Raw genomic sequence first — 14,900 nt, 5'->3', positions numbered from 1 at the left:
CTTGATATATTTTATTAGAGTTTTATGGTTATACATAGTAGTTTGGTTTTATCCTGACATTGATGTGGTTTTGAATGTGATTTGCTAATATTTTAATAAAAAGTTTTCATCTATGTAAAACAGGGATATTGGTCTGTAGTATTCTTTTCTTGATGTGTCTGTCTGGTTTTGGTATTAGGGTAACACTGGCTTCACAGATATGTATGTGAGTACTCCCACCTTTCAAGTTCATGGAATAATTTGAGAAAGATTGGTGTTAGTTCTTCTTTAAAGGACGGATAGAATTCAGCTGTGAATCCATCTTGTCCTCAGCTCTTTTCTGTTAGAAGGTTTTTTATCGCCATTTCAATTTCATAACTTAATATTGGTCTACTTAGGTTTTCTTTCTGGTTCAATTTGGGCAGTCATATGTGTCTAGAAATTTGTCAATGTCTTCTAGGTTTTCCAGTTTATTAGAATATAAATTTTCAAAATAATTTTGATCCTCTGGATTTCAGAGGTGTCTGTAGTGATATTTCATCTCTAATTTTGTTCACTTGAATATCTCTCTCTTCTCTCTCTCTCTCTCTCTCTCTCTCTCTCTCTCTCTCTCTCTCTCTCTCTTGGTTTGTCTAAAGGTTTATCAATCTTTATCTCTTTGAAGAACCAAGTCAGTTGCATTGATCCTGTGTATTGTTTTTATTCTTAATTTCATTTCTTCTAGTGTTAATATATTTCCTAAATTCTACTGGTTTTGAATTAGTTTGTTCTTTCTCTTCTAAGGCATTGAGGAGGACCATTGGATTATTTATTTAGGGGTTTTCTATTTTTTTTAACGTAGGCATTTAATACTTTTCATTTTCCTCTTAGAACTGCCTTCATACTATCCCAAAGATCATAATATATTGCATCTCTGTTTTCATTTGTTTCTAAGAACTTCTTGACTTCTTCTCTCATTTCTTCTATGATTCATTCTTCATGTAAAAAATTGTGGTTCAGAAACCAGCTGGAGTGGCAGGGGTTACCACTGTGGTACCCAGAGCAGCAACCTGGAGGGAATATGGGATGATACTGTCTGTGAGAAGTAAGCAACAGTATGAAAAGTACTTTTCTGACAAATTTGAAACATGCCTGAATATAAACTAGTTGTTCTTGGTTCAGAAGGGGTTGAAATGTTTGCTCTGCCTGTACAGTGTGTTCAATGAATTTTTGCTGAAAAATATCCTATGAGAAAAGATTCTTACAGAAAGCAAGTTAAAATAGATGCACAACAATGTATTCTTGTAATCTTGGATACTGCAGGAACCAAATAATTCACAGCAATGAGGGATTTGTACATGAAAAATAGACAGGCTTTGCTTTAGTTTATTCCATCATAGCATAGTCCACCTTTAATGATTTATAAGATCTAAGAAAACAGATTGTTAAGTTAAAGAAACTGATGACATTCCCATGATTCTGGTTAGTAATAAGTGTGACATGGAAGATGAAAGAGTTGTAGGAAAGGAACAAGGTCAAAATCTACCAAGACAGTGGATCAACTGTGCATTCTTAGGATCTTCTTCAAAATAAAAAATAAATGTTAATGAAATATTTTATGACCTAGTGCAGCAAATTAACAGAAAGACTCCAGTGCCTGGGGAAGCCCACAAAAAGTCATGATGTCAGCTGCTTCCATCTAATAAATGCATTGTAGCTCCAAATCAGGTATGAAGAACTGTTGCCCAAGTCAAAAGCACCAGCATTTCAACTTTGTTAAACCTACTGACATCTTTTATTTTATTTTATTTTTTTAAATACATGACAGCGGAATGCATTATAATTCTTATTACATATATAGAGCACAATTTTTCATGTCTTTGTATACAAAGTATGTTCATGCCAATTCATGCCTTTATACATGAACTTTTTTGCATTACAATTCTTATTACACATACATACCACAATTTTTCATATCTCTATATATAAGGTATGTTGACACCCAATTCGAGTCTTCATACATGCACTTTGGATAATGGGGTCCATCACATTCCACCATCCTTGCTAATCCCCTGCTCCCTCCCTTTCCCTCCCACTCCTCTTCCTTATCTAGAATTCATCTAATCCTCCCATGCTCCCCCTCCCTACCCCACTATGAGTCAGCCTCCTTATATCAGAGATAACATTCGCCAGCTGTATTTTTGGGATTTGCTAATTTGAGGCTGGGATTGTGGTTCAGTGGTAAAGTGCTCACCTAGCACACGTGAGGCTCTGGGTTTGATCCTCGACACCACATAAAAATAAAAGGTTATTGCATACACCTACAACTAAAATAAATACTAAACAACAACAACAACAAAAACCAATGGACATCCTAGATGGACTTTCCTATGGTGGTACTCTTTAAGAGACGGATGAAAGCTACTCTATCAGTTTGCCCATTGTAATCACTTTTCAGTATCACAAGAGAGGTTTTTACTTATATAATAATCTTAGTGTATGCAGTTGGTAAAACCAGAGGCTATAGCCAGTATTACTGCTAAGAAACATTGTGTGTCCAAAAATGCTGTGCATGTATGAAAATGTTGTACTGTATATTTTAACACATCCCATACTTTGTATTGGAGAGTATGATAGTATAAATCATGAAAGTACCACTATTTTAACATAACCAAAAAAAGTCCAAATACTTCCTATATAGACTACTCTAAATAACTTTGATTCTTTGATACATACAGTTTATTATAATTTTTGTTTTAAATTCAAGATCATTATCATTGTATTGTACAAAATAAGCACTTCAATTAACACAGCTACATAGTTTTTTTTTTTCAGAAACCTGTGGAGATAGTGATCTTGTCTTTAAAATAGTCCTTTTCATAGCTAAGATTAACCTCTATCTGGAAGGAAATGTCTAGAGTTTTCAAATCTCTTTATTATGTGTTTCCTTTCTTGTTTATATAGGGAACAATGTTTGTAGTTGTGTGTACAGTGGGGGTCTACAACAAAAAAGTCTATATTTTCAAATATTTCTTTAATGACAACAACTTTTGTAAATAATTTTCAGTCTTCTGCAGCTGTAGAGTCTCACTCTGAATCCCTTGCCTACTCATGCATAATTGTATTTGCAATACCAAATATACAGGTTTAGTATTTTTGCTTGTAGGTGATTGTTTCACATGTGTAACATTTTGGTTGAGATGTTAAATGATGGATGAGCACTGTGGATGTAAATGTGAGAGGTAATTTTAATCATATGTAATCGGTAATAAGGCCTAATTGGCTATAACTATTGCTGTTTTATTTAACGATGCCTTCCTGCTTTGTATGCATTAACCTTTGGGCATAAAGATCGTGTGCCTATCCAACAGGGAGCCATAGTATGTATTTATTTATTTATTTATTTGTTTGTTTGTTTATTTATTTATTTTATTGTTGGTAGTTCAAAACATTACATAGAGAATGGCAATATGTAAATCAATGGAAGTGTAACTGATGTGATACAGCAATCTGTATACGGGGTAAAAATGGGAGCCATAGTATTTAAATTGGCCAACCTGAAGTTTCAACTACTTTGGGTGGCCAAATATAAACTAAAAGCCTTAATTGAAGTGGCATAATTTTGTATAACTCAGCATCAGTAGTTCAATAAATTTGGATTGCCATGCAAGGACTTGCATTAAAATTACTTGCATCTTGAATGTGTTTTGTGCAATATTTAATAGTGTTTGTAAAGAGTATATCTTCTTTAAAAAAATAGTATTGATCAAATCTTCATGTGTTTATGAGGTTTCTATTATTTTTCTTATTCTGGATTTCTTGTTTTACTCCATTATGATCAATGATAGAATGTATCAGATTCTATCAATTTTCTTGTGTTTGCTAAGACTTAACATTGCAACCTAGAATATGGTCTAGTTTGGAAAATTTCCATGAACTGCTGAGAAGAAAGTAAATTCAAGTGTTTGGGAGTGAAATGTTCTGTAGGTATCTATTAGTTCTATTTGATTTATAGTATTATTAAGGTCAGAGATATCTTTATTGATTTTATGTTTGAATGACCTGTCTATTGGTGATAAAGGTGTGTTGAAATGACCCAGTATTATTTATTGGATCTATGTGGGTTTTAATATCAGGAAGTATTATTTTTATATAATTAGGTGTAGTAACATTTGAGAGATATATACTTACTTTTATTATATCTTCTTGTTGGATTGTTCTCTTTCCAGTAAGTAGTGGTATTCTTTCTCTCTTCTGATTAATTATTGCTTTGTAATCTGCTTTGTCAGATATGAGAATCACTAGTCTGTCTTGTTTTCAGACTTAATTTTCATGGAATATTTTTTCCATCCTTTTTTTTCAGCCAATGGGTGTATTTGCATATGAGATGAATGTCTTGCAAACAGCACACAGTTGGATCTTGTTTTTAAGTCCATTCTTCCCACCTACGTCTTTTGATGGGGGAGTTGAGACCATTTACATTCAGTGTTTTTGTGGACAGATGTTTATTGTTTTGTGCCATTTTGGTTTCTTTTCTATATTTAATTCTTCCTTGATTTTTATTTAGTTGGTTGTTTTTCTAGTGATCTTCACCTATTTGAGAGGGTTGGGGTTTGTTTTGGGGTTCTTCTGTGTGCAGTATATCTTTGAGTAGTCCTGCCTCAGCCTCCTGAGCTTCTGGGATTACAGGCATGAGCCACTGCACTTGACTGAAGTTCAGTTTTGATTGTGTCTATTTGTAATATTTAAAAAGTGAACATAGGAGAGGAAGGAAGGATAGGTGGCAGATGATGGCTATATACAAGGAAGAGTAAAAAATTACTAAGAGTAATAAAATAACAAAAGAGAGGAATACAGAACAGAAAAGTTTGGCTGTTGGTGAGGGCAGAGAATAAAGAAGGGGTAATAAGAGGAATAGAAACCAAAGTACAACAAAAAAATGTACAATCAAAACAATTCAAATTCACGTATAATTTTACCCCACCAAAGTCAAACCAAGGCAAAATAATAAATGGGTAAAGACGGAAGCAATTAAAATGAAATTAAAATTTACAAACACACACACACATGTATGTAGTTCAAACCTATCTATGCAGTGATCTCACATGCACACACACACACACACACACACACACATATAAACACAATCACACAGAATAGAAAAAAAGTTTTTAAAATAATACAATAAAATGAATTTTTAAAAAAAAATTAAATTAAAATAAAAATGAATAAAAAATTGGAAGGAATAGAAAAATATATAAAAATTCTTAATGAGAAATGAAGGTTATGTTTCTGTTGAGGTGGTCAAAACTATAGGCAGGAATGGATTTTCATTCATTGAATTTATTCTGGAGCTCTGTAATCCTTGGAATCAGGGCTGGGGGTCGCTAAGCCCAATATCTGTGTGTTTCTCACCAAGTTGCCAGTCACTGTGACTAGGAGCCAAAACTGGTTGCAGCAGCTCTCAGCTTCCCTGACACTCAGTGCAGGATGGGATAGACTGGGGGAGTGTTGGCAAGTTGTATACTTTCATAGTGAGTCTGGTGCCAATCATTCAAATTTAGTCTTGGCCAACCTTTGGAACTCTGTTGGTGGATGTTTGAGATTTGATTCACTTCACACCCTGTGTTGCTGGAGAGATGCTAATCTTTGCTGCACATCTGTGTCTCTGGTGCCTCCCCAAAATTCCACTTTTAGGGTGCAGAGTCTATACATCCATAGTTCTCATATTCAACACTATGGATGTGAATTACCCAGGATCAGACCTAGAGTGCAGATGCTCCTGTCTGACATTATTGGTGTCTTCTTATGGGACACCAGAAATGAAAGGAGCTCTCTCTCCTTGGTATTCTGAGGCTAGATTGCCTTAGGCACAATTCTATCTGTGCCAGTTTTGGCCACACTTGTCCAGGAACACTGTGGGGGCCATAATAGGTGACTGCTGGGTCAGTTGGCAACTTCCTGTATGAGTTTCCAATCTCCTGCCTCTGCTTGTAGCCACACAATGATTATAAATAGTCTCCATGCCAGCAACCTGGTTCCCACTGAACTATCCACCCATGGATTGAGTGATTTGGGTTCTGGTTACACTCAACAACTTCCCCCCAAAACTCTGGGTCCATTAAGATCAGCCTCCCTCTACATTCTGCAAGTTCCCCCAAGCCAGTATTTCCTTCACCTCATTCTCCTCTCTCTGCCTGCACTCCCCCTCCCCTCAGCAGCCAAAGCCACCACTGCCATCACAGCCATCAGCCAAGCTGACACATCTTTTTTTTTTTTTTATATTATTTTTTTTTATTGGTTGTTCACAACATTACAAAGCTCTTGACATATGATATTTCATACATTAGATTGAAGTGGGTTATGAACCCCCAATTTTACCCCAAATGCAGATTGCAGAATCACGTCGGTTACACATCCACAATTTTACATAATGCCCTATTAGTAATTGTTGTATTCTGCTACCTTTCCTATCCCCTACTATCCCCCCTCCCCTCCCCTCCCAACTTCTCTCTCTATCCCATCTACTGTAATTCATTTCTCTCTTTGTTTATTTTCCCATTCCCCTCACAACCTCTTATGTGTAATTTTGTTTAGCAATGAGGGTCTCCCTTCATTTCCATGCAATTTCCCTTTTCTCTCCCTTTCCCTCCCATCTCAAGTCTCTGTTTAATGTTAATTTTTTCTTCCTACTCTTCCTCACTGCTCTGTTCTTAGTTGCTCTCATTATATCAAAGAAGACATTTGGTATTTGTTTTTTAGGGTTTGGCTAGCTTCACTAAGCATAATCTGCTCTAGTACCAACCATTTCCCTGAAAATTCTATGATTTTGTCATTTTTATTGCTGCATAGTACTCCATGGTGTATAGATGCCACATTTTTTTTATCCATTCATCTATTGAAGGGCATCTGGTTTGGTTCCACAGTCTAGCTATTGTGAATTGTGCTGCTATGAACATTGATGTGGCAGTATCCCTGTAGCATGCTTTTTTGAGGTCTTCAGGGAATAGTCCGAGAAGGGCAATAGCAGGGTCAAATGGTGGTTCCATTCCCAGCTTTCCCAGGAATCTCCAAACTGCTTTCCAAATTGGCCGCACCAATTTGCAGTCCCACCAGCAATGTACAAGTGTACCCTTTTCTCCACATCCTCGCCAGCACTTGTTGTTGTTTGACTTCATAGCGGCTGCCAATCTTACTGGAGTGAGATGGTATCTTAGGGTGGTTTTGATTTGCATTTCTCTGACTGCTAGAGATGGAGAGCATTTTTTCATGTACTTGTTGATTGATTGTATATCCTCCTCTGAGAAGTGTCTGTTCAGGTCCTTGGCCCATTTGTTGATTGGGTTATTTGTTATCTTATTGTCTAATTTTTTGAGTTCTTTGTATACTCTGGATATTAGGGCTCTATCTGAAGTGTGAGGCGTAAAAATTTGTTCCCAGGATGTAGGCTCCCTATTTACCTCTCTTATTGTTTCTTTTGCTGAGAAAAAACTTTTAAGTTTAATTAAGTCCCATTTGTTGATTCTAGTTGTTAACTCTTGTGCTATGGGTGTCCTATTAAGGAATTTGGGGCCCGACCCCACAATCTGTAGATCGGAGCCAACTTTATCTTCTATCAGACGCAGAGTTTCTGATTTGATATCAAGCTCCTTGATCCATTTTGAGTTAACTTTTGTGCATGGCGAGAGAAAGGGATTCAGTTTCATTTTGTTGCATATGGATTTCCAGTTTTCCCAACACCATTTGTTGAAGATGCTATCCTTCCTCCATTGCATGCTTATAGCCCCTTTATCAAATATAAGATAGTTGTAACTTTGTGGATTAGTCTCTGTGTCCTCTATTTTATACCATTGGTCCACCCGCCTGTTTTGGTACCAGTACCATGCTGTTTTTGTCACTATTGCTCTGTAATATAGTTTGAAATCTGGTATCGCTATACCGCCTGATTCACACTTTCTGCTTAGAATTGCTTTTGCTATTCTGGGTCTTTTATTTTTCCATATGAATTTCATGATTGCTTTATCTATTTCTACAAGAAATGCCGTTGGTATTTTGATTGGCATTGCATTAAACCTATAGAGAACTTTTGGTAATATTGCCATTTTGATGATGTTAGTTCTGCCTATCCATGAACAGGGTATATTTTTCCATCTTCTAAGATCCTCTTCTATTTCTCTCTTTAGGGTTCTGTAGTTTTCATTGTATAGGTCTTTCACCTCTTTTGTTAGGTTGATTCCCAAGTATTTTATTTTTTTTGCGGATATTGTGAATGGAGTGTTTTTCCTCATTTCCATTTCAGAAGTTTTGTCGCTGATATACAGAAATGCCTTTGATTTATGCGTGTTGATTTTATATCCTGCCACTTTGCTGAATTCATTTATTAGTTCTAGTAGTTTCTTTGTAGACCATTTTGGGTCTTCTAGGTATAGAATCATGTCATCTGCAAATAGTGATAATTTAAGTTCTTCTTTTCCTATTTTTATGCCTTTAATTTCTTTCGTCTGTCTAATTGCTCTGGCCAGTGTTTCGAGAACTATATTGAATAGAAGTGGAGATAGAGGGCATCCCTGTCTTGTTCCGGATTTTAGAGGGAATGCCTTCAACTTTTGTCCATTCAGAATGATGCTAGCCTGAGGCTTAGCGTAGATAGCTTTTACAATGTCAAGGTAAGTTCCTGTTATCCCTAGTTTTTCTAATGTTTTGAACATAAAGGCATGCTGTACTTTGTCGAATGCTTTCTCTGCATCTATCGAGATGATCATATGGTTCTTATCTTTAAGTCTATTGATGTGGTGAATAACATTTATTGATTTTCGTATGTTGAACCATCCTTGCATCCCAGGGATGAATCCTACTTGATCATGGTGCACAATTTTTTTGATGTGTTTTTGTATTCGATTCGCCAGAATTTTATTGAGGATTTTTGCATCTAGGTTCATTAGAGATATTGGTCTGTAGTTTTCTTTCTTTGAGGTGTCTTTGTCTGGTTTCGGAATCAGGGTGATGTTGGCCTCATAGAATGAATTTGGAAGAGCTCCCTCTTTTTCTATTTCCTGAAATAACTTGAAAAGTATTGGTATTAATTCTTCTTTAAAGGTTTTGTAAAACTCTGCTGTATACCCATCCGGTCCTGGGCTTTTCTTGGATGGTAGTCTTTTGATGGCTTCTTCAATTTCATCCATTGATATTGGTCTGTTCAGATTGTGTGTATCCTCCTGACTCAGTCTGGGCAAATCATATGACTTAAGAAATTTATCGATGTCTTCACTATCCTCTATTTTATTGGAATATAGGTTTTCAAAATAATTTCTAATTGTCTTCTGTATTTCTGTAGCATCTGTTGTGATATTGCCTTTTTCATCCCGTATGTTAGTAATTTGAGTTCTCTCTCTTCTTCTCTTTGTTAGCATGGCTAAAGGTCTGTCGATCTTATTTATTTTTTCGAAGAACCAACTTTTAGTTTTGTTAATTTTTTCAATAGTTTCTTTTGTTTCAATTTCATTAATTTCCGCTCTGATTTTAATTATTTCTTGCCTTCTGCTATATTTGCTGTTGTTTTGCTCCTCCTTTTCTAGGGCTTTGAGTTGGAGTGTGAGCTCATTTATTTGTTGGTTTCTTCTTTTTTTGAGGAGTGACCACCAGGCGATGAACTTTCCTCTTAAAACTGCTTTCATTGTGTCCCATAGATTCCGATATGTTGTGTCTGTATTTTCGTTTATCTCCAAGAATTTTTTGATTTCCTCCTTTATGTCTTCTGTAACCCATTGATCATTCAGTAGTATATTGTTCATTTTCCATGTGATGTAGGATTTTTCCTTCCTTCTTTTGTTATTGATTTCCAGTTTCATTCCATTATGATCAGATAGAATGCATGGTATTATCTCCACCCCTTTATATTTACTGAGGGTTGCCCTATGGCATAATATATGGTCTATTTTTGAGAAGGATCCATGTGCTGCTGAGAAGAAAGTATATCCATTTGATGATGGTTGATATATTCTATATAAGTCAGTTAAGTCTAGGTTATTGATTGTGGTATTGAGTTCTATAGTTTCTTTATTTAACTTTTGTTTGGAGGATCTGTCCAATGGTGAGAGAGGTGTGTTGAAGTCTCCCATAATTATTGTGTTGTGGTCTATTTGATGCTTGAACTTGAGGAGAATTTGTTTTATGAATGTCGCAGCACCATTATTTGGTGCATAAATATTGATAATTGTTATGTCTTGTTGGTGAATGGTTTCTTTTAACAGTATATAATGACCTTCTTTATCCCTTTTGATTAACTTAGTCTTGAAGTCATTTTTATTCGATATGAGGATGGCCACCCCTGCTTGCTTGCGAGGAGCGTGTGCGTGGTATATTTTTTCCCATCCTTTCACCTTCAGCCTGTGTATGTCATTTCCAATCAGATGTGTCTCCTGGAGGCAGCATATTGTTGGATTTGTTTTTTTAATCCATGATACCAGCCTATGTCGCTTTATTGGAGAGTTTAAGCCATTAACATTCAGAGTTACTATTGATATGTGGTTTGAACTTCCATCCATGTTTGATTGTTTATCCTTTTTAAAAAAAAAATTTAGTTTGTTTCTCCATGATTGTCTTTCCCCTTGCCCTCTGTCTTTACTGAGGCACTTCCCACTGATGGTTTTGGTTATTGTTTTTCATTTCTTCTTCTTGTAGTGTTTTGTTCAAAATGCTTTGCAATGCTGGTTTTCTGGCTGCAAATTCTTTTAACTTTTGTTTATCATGAAAGATTTTTATTTCGTTGTCATACCTAAAGCTTAATTTTGCTGGATACAGAATTCTTGGTTGGCATCCATTGTCTTTCAGTGTTTGAAATACATTGTTCCATGACCTTCTTGCTTTCAGGGTCTGTGATGAAAAATCCGTGGTTAACCGTATTGGTTTACCCCTAAATGTAATCTGTCTCCTTTCTCTTGTAGCTTTTAATATTTTCTCTTTGTTCTGTATATTGGATATCTTCATAACAATGTGTCTTGGCGTTGGTCTACTGTGATTTTGTGTGCTCGGTGTCCTGTATGCATCTTCAATTTGTATATCTGTTTCCTTTTTTATTTCTGGAAAGTTTTCTGTAATTATCTCATTCAGCAAGTTTCTCATTCCCTTGGTTTGAATCTCTGTACCTTCTTCTATCCCGATGACTCGTAAGTTTGGTTTCTTTATGTTATCCCATAATTCTTGGAGGTTTTTCTCGTGATTTTTTACCAGCCTTTCTGAGTTGGCTAGACTCTTTTCAAGATGGTATATTTTGTCTTCATTATCTGACGTTCTGGCTTCTACCTGCTCCACTCTGTTAGTGATACTCTCAATTGAGTTTTTCATTTGGTTTATCGTTTCCTTCATTTCTAGAATTATTGTTTGATTATTTTTTATAACCTCTATCTCCTGATAAAGATGCTTAACTTCTTCTTTTATCTGTTTGTGAAATGCATTCTCAATGTGTTCTTTCGCTGCTTGAATTTGCTGTCTTGTATCTTCTTTAAGGTTCCATTCCATCTGTCTTAGGTGTTCCTTGAGGTCTTTATATGACCATTTATCTGATGACTCTAGGTCCTCCTGAATATTTAGGCTCTCCTGCATTGTTTGTACTCCTTTTCTTCCTTGTTTTTTGAAGCTGCTCATGTTGCTTCTTGTTCTGTTTGACTGCTGAGTTACTGTTTACTCCTATAAATTAATTTGATGCTTGGGAGGAAAGGTATTTGAAGGGAAGGGAAGAAGTCTCTAAAGAGAATGAGAATAGGCAGGTAGAATTCAAGAAAAAAGGGGGGATAAGAAAAATGAAAAGACTAAAGAAGTAAAAGAATAGGAACTAAAAAAGAAAAAGATTTTAAAAAAAATAATAAAATAAAGTAATAATAATAATTTTAAAAAAAAAATTTAAATTAAAATTAGTAGAAAAAAAAATTAAAAAAAAAGAATTTTTAAGAAAGAAAGAAAAAAAATTAATAAAACAACAAGAAAGAAAAAATGAAAATGAAAGAAAAACCCAGATCAAAAAAAAAAAAAAAAAAAAAAAAAAAAACCCTAATAGATGCAGTCTTAGAGTTTGATTAACTTCTCTTCCAGGAGATGGCGCTGTGCCCACCAGGTCAAGTTTCTCCTGTCAATACGGGGGAACCAATCACTGTGCAGTAGCTCCTCCCAGACTGGGCGAGTCTCCAATCCTGAGTGTCTAGGGCCTCCTCTTGTGTCTAGTCACTTCCCACTTTTTCTCTAGCCAGGCCCCCTCTCACAATACTGGCTACACGCCAAGTCTGCTGCTCCCGGGACCCCTGTTTTCATGAACGACTGGGCACACTCTTCCAGTTTGCCATTCCCTCAGACCCTAAGCTTGTAGAGTTTGGGGCTGAGAATCCTCAGCGTATTTTACTTGCCCTCCAGTAGCCACGCCCCCGGTAGCTGGTGCAAGGAACCTCAGCTGTCAGCCCTGGTGGGGGTGGGACCCGCACCACCTCTGACTTCCTCGGGCTGGCTGTAGCACTCACGGGAGAGCTGGGAGGGGCCCTAAGGGTTTCCCGATGTGTGGAGAGGTAAGGCTATGGGATCACACACCTGTTTCAACTAAGTTATCTCCTCTGCAGCAGTCTGATGACGTCGTTTCCCTTTGCCGGGCGACCAATTCAACGTGTGGGTCCTCCTCTCCCAAGCCCCGTTTCAAACCAGTGGCCACTACTTATGAAGGCTCGGTAGGCATTTACATTCGTATGATGAGAAGGGCTGACCAGTTGTTTCAGCCGGATGAATTAATGCAGTGTCATAGCTGTTTGTCTGCGGGAAGCAGGTGACCGGGAGTTTGAATTCAGCGGGTCAGAGCTCAGTGTGTGTTCTCGGATCACTTGGATTTTAAATTGTCACTCATCTTATCAGCTGTTTCATATAATTCGGCAGCTCATTCGCGCGGTGCAGATTCTGCTCTATGGTGTTCCGCGGGATGCGGCTGCGGCGGCGGCGGCGGCCTTCGGGACCCCCGGGGAGGGGGTGCGGGTTGGGGGAGGGTAGGCGGCGCCTCAGGGCCGCGTGGTCTGGGTACCGGACACGCAGGAGAGCGGGTGGGGTGGGGGAAAGAAATTGAGATCTAAATTTAGAGACTGAGCTTGGGAGGGGAGACAGCTGGGGAGAAAGAAGCAAGGCGGAGAGGCGGAGAGGAAAAGGAGAAGGGGCCGAAGGAGCCGGGCAGCTTGTCTGCGGGAAGCAGGTGACCGGGAGTTTGAATTCAGCGGATCAGGGCTCAGTGCGTGTTCTCGGTTCACTTGGATTTTAAATTGTCTCTCATCTTATCAGCTGTTTCATTTAATTCGGCAGCTCATTCGCGTGGTGAAGAGTCTGCTCTATGGTGCTCTGTGGGAGGCGGCGGCAGCGGCCTTCGGGACCCCCGGAGAGGGGGTGCGGGTTGGGGGAGGGGAGGCGGCGCCTCGGGGCGCGGGGGCCGGGTACCAGACACGCGGGAGAGCGGGCGGGATGGGGAAAAGAAATTGAAATCTAGATTTAGAGACTGAGCTTGGGGGGAGAGACAGCTGGAGAGAAGCAAGGCGGAGAGGCGGCGAGGAGAAGAAGATGGGGCCGATAGAGCCGTGTACCTGGGGCTGCAGCCTTACTGCTCGCGCTGAAGTCGTGATGGATTTCCTCCACCTTGGCTCATGACTTGATGTTTTCAATCACAGGCCTGGGCTCCGTCCCAGGCAGCGGCTCCGCGGGGCTCCGGCGGTGCGGGCCTGGCGGCGGCGAAACCACACTCAGCCGCCCAGGGACCTTGGGGGCGCTCGAGCGGCGGGGGCCGCTTGGCGCGGGCGCTGCGGACTCGGCGCCACATCCCGGCAGGTCCAGGTCCCACAACGGCCACGCGCCCTCCTCCTCGCGCGAGGCGGGACGTGGCTTTGGCGCGGCCCGGTCCGAGGCGCCGGCGGCGGCGGTCGGGGTGCGGGGCCGTTCCACTCCCTCCGGCTCCGGCTCCGGCGGGCCTGTGGCGGCGGTGGTGGGAGCGCGGAGGCGCGGCGGCCTGTTACCGGGCGGCGGGGAGGGACCAGCGCTCAGGGGAGCGCGGCGGTATGGCCGGCGGCGGCGGCTGTGGCTCCTCTTCTTCTTTCCAAGCCGGCACTGTGATTTCTTCCAGTCCCTGGGGACCCTCAGTCTTCAGCTGAAATTGGGGCAGATGCTGCTACAGGAGCTGTGGAAAGGCTCATCTAAGCTTTCCACCGCTGCCCGCTGCGTTCAAGCCGCCATCTTGCCCCTGCCCCAAGCTGACACATCTTGAATGTATTACTTCTTATAGCAGGTCAGAAGTTTCTCACTCTCTGTGTTGCCATGGTTTCTTTTGCTGTCCAATATTGAAGTTCAGTGTGATCTCTTAGTTACCCACCTAGCTGAGGAGCAGTCCTCCCATATTTTACATCTTGAGCTAAAGAGCTGCTGGGAAGAGCACCCTTCCTCTGATCCTCCATCTTCTCTCTCCTAAAATATATTTTTGATATAAATAGAATTGCAAAGATTTTCTTTCCATAGGCAGAAGACTTTCTTATCCATGCCTTTCTGCACTTGCCTCTGGCAGATTTCTACTCTTCCTGCTGCTCTGTCTAAAGTCAGTTCTGGAGTCCTGTGGCTAGCTGCTGAGTTACCTTTGAACTTTCAGGTACTCGAAGTTAGAGAGTCTAATGAAAAGACATGTAAAGATTTCTCATTGATGGGGAACCCTATGTGTGCCATTTGTCCCTAGTTATCACAATATTCCCAAGAAAGAACAATAGTGTTGCTTAAATTAGTATCTCCGTCTTAGATGTTTTGGATCAGAAATGTTCTCCCAAACCTAGGTATTAAAGGCTTAGTCCCAAGCTCGTTGCTCTATGGACATGGTGGAAATGTTAAGAGGTGAGGCTTAGTGGGAGTTCTTCTGGTCACTAGGAGTATGCCCTTGAAGGGGAAATTTG

At 39.5% G+C, this 14,900-nt stretch overlaps 1 pseudogene across 1 annotated transcript; it reads left to right on the top strand.

Annotated features, from left to right (window-relative positions):
- Positions 1–1,106: 1,106 nt before the first annotated feature.
- LOC308651268 (ras-related protein Rap-1b-like) lies at positions 1,107–14,230 on the top strand (annotated as a pseudogene). Its single transcript has 3 exons — positions 1,107–1,286; positions 1,426–1,686; positions 14,090–14,230. The product of its transcript is annotated as a ras-related protein Rap-1b-like (transcript).
- Positions 14,231–14,900: the final 670 nt, after the last annotated feature.

This window comes from Spermophilus citellus (genome assembly GCF_964194105.1).
Source record: "Spermophilus citellus genome assembly, chromosome: 6".
In the NCBI taxonomy this organism is placed as follows: domain Eukaryota; kingdom Metazoa; phylum Chordata; class Mammalia; order Rodentia; family Sciuridae; genus Spermophilus; species Spermophilus citellus.
This window is presented reverse-complemented; position numbering and strand designations above follow the sequence as displayed.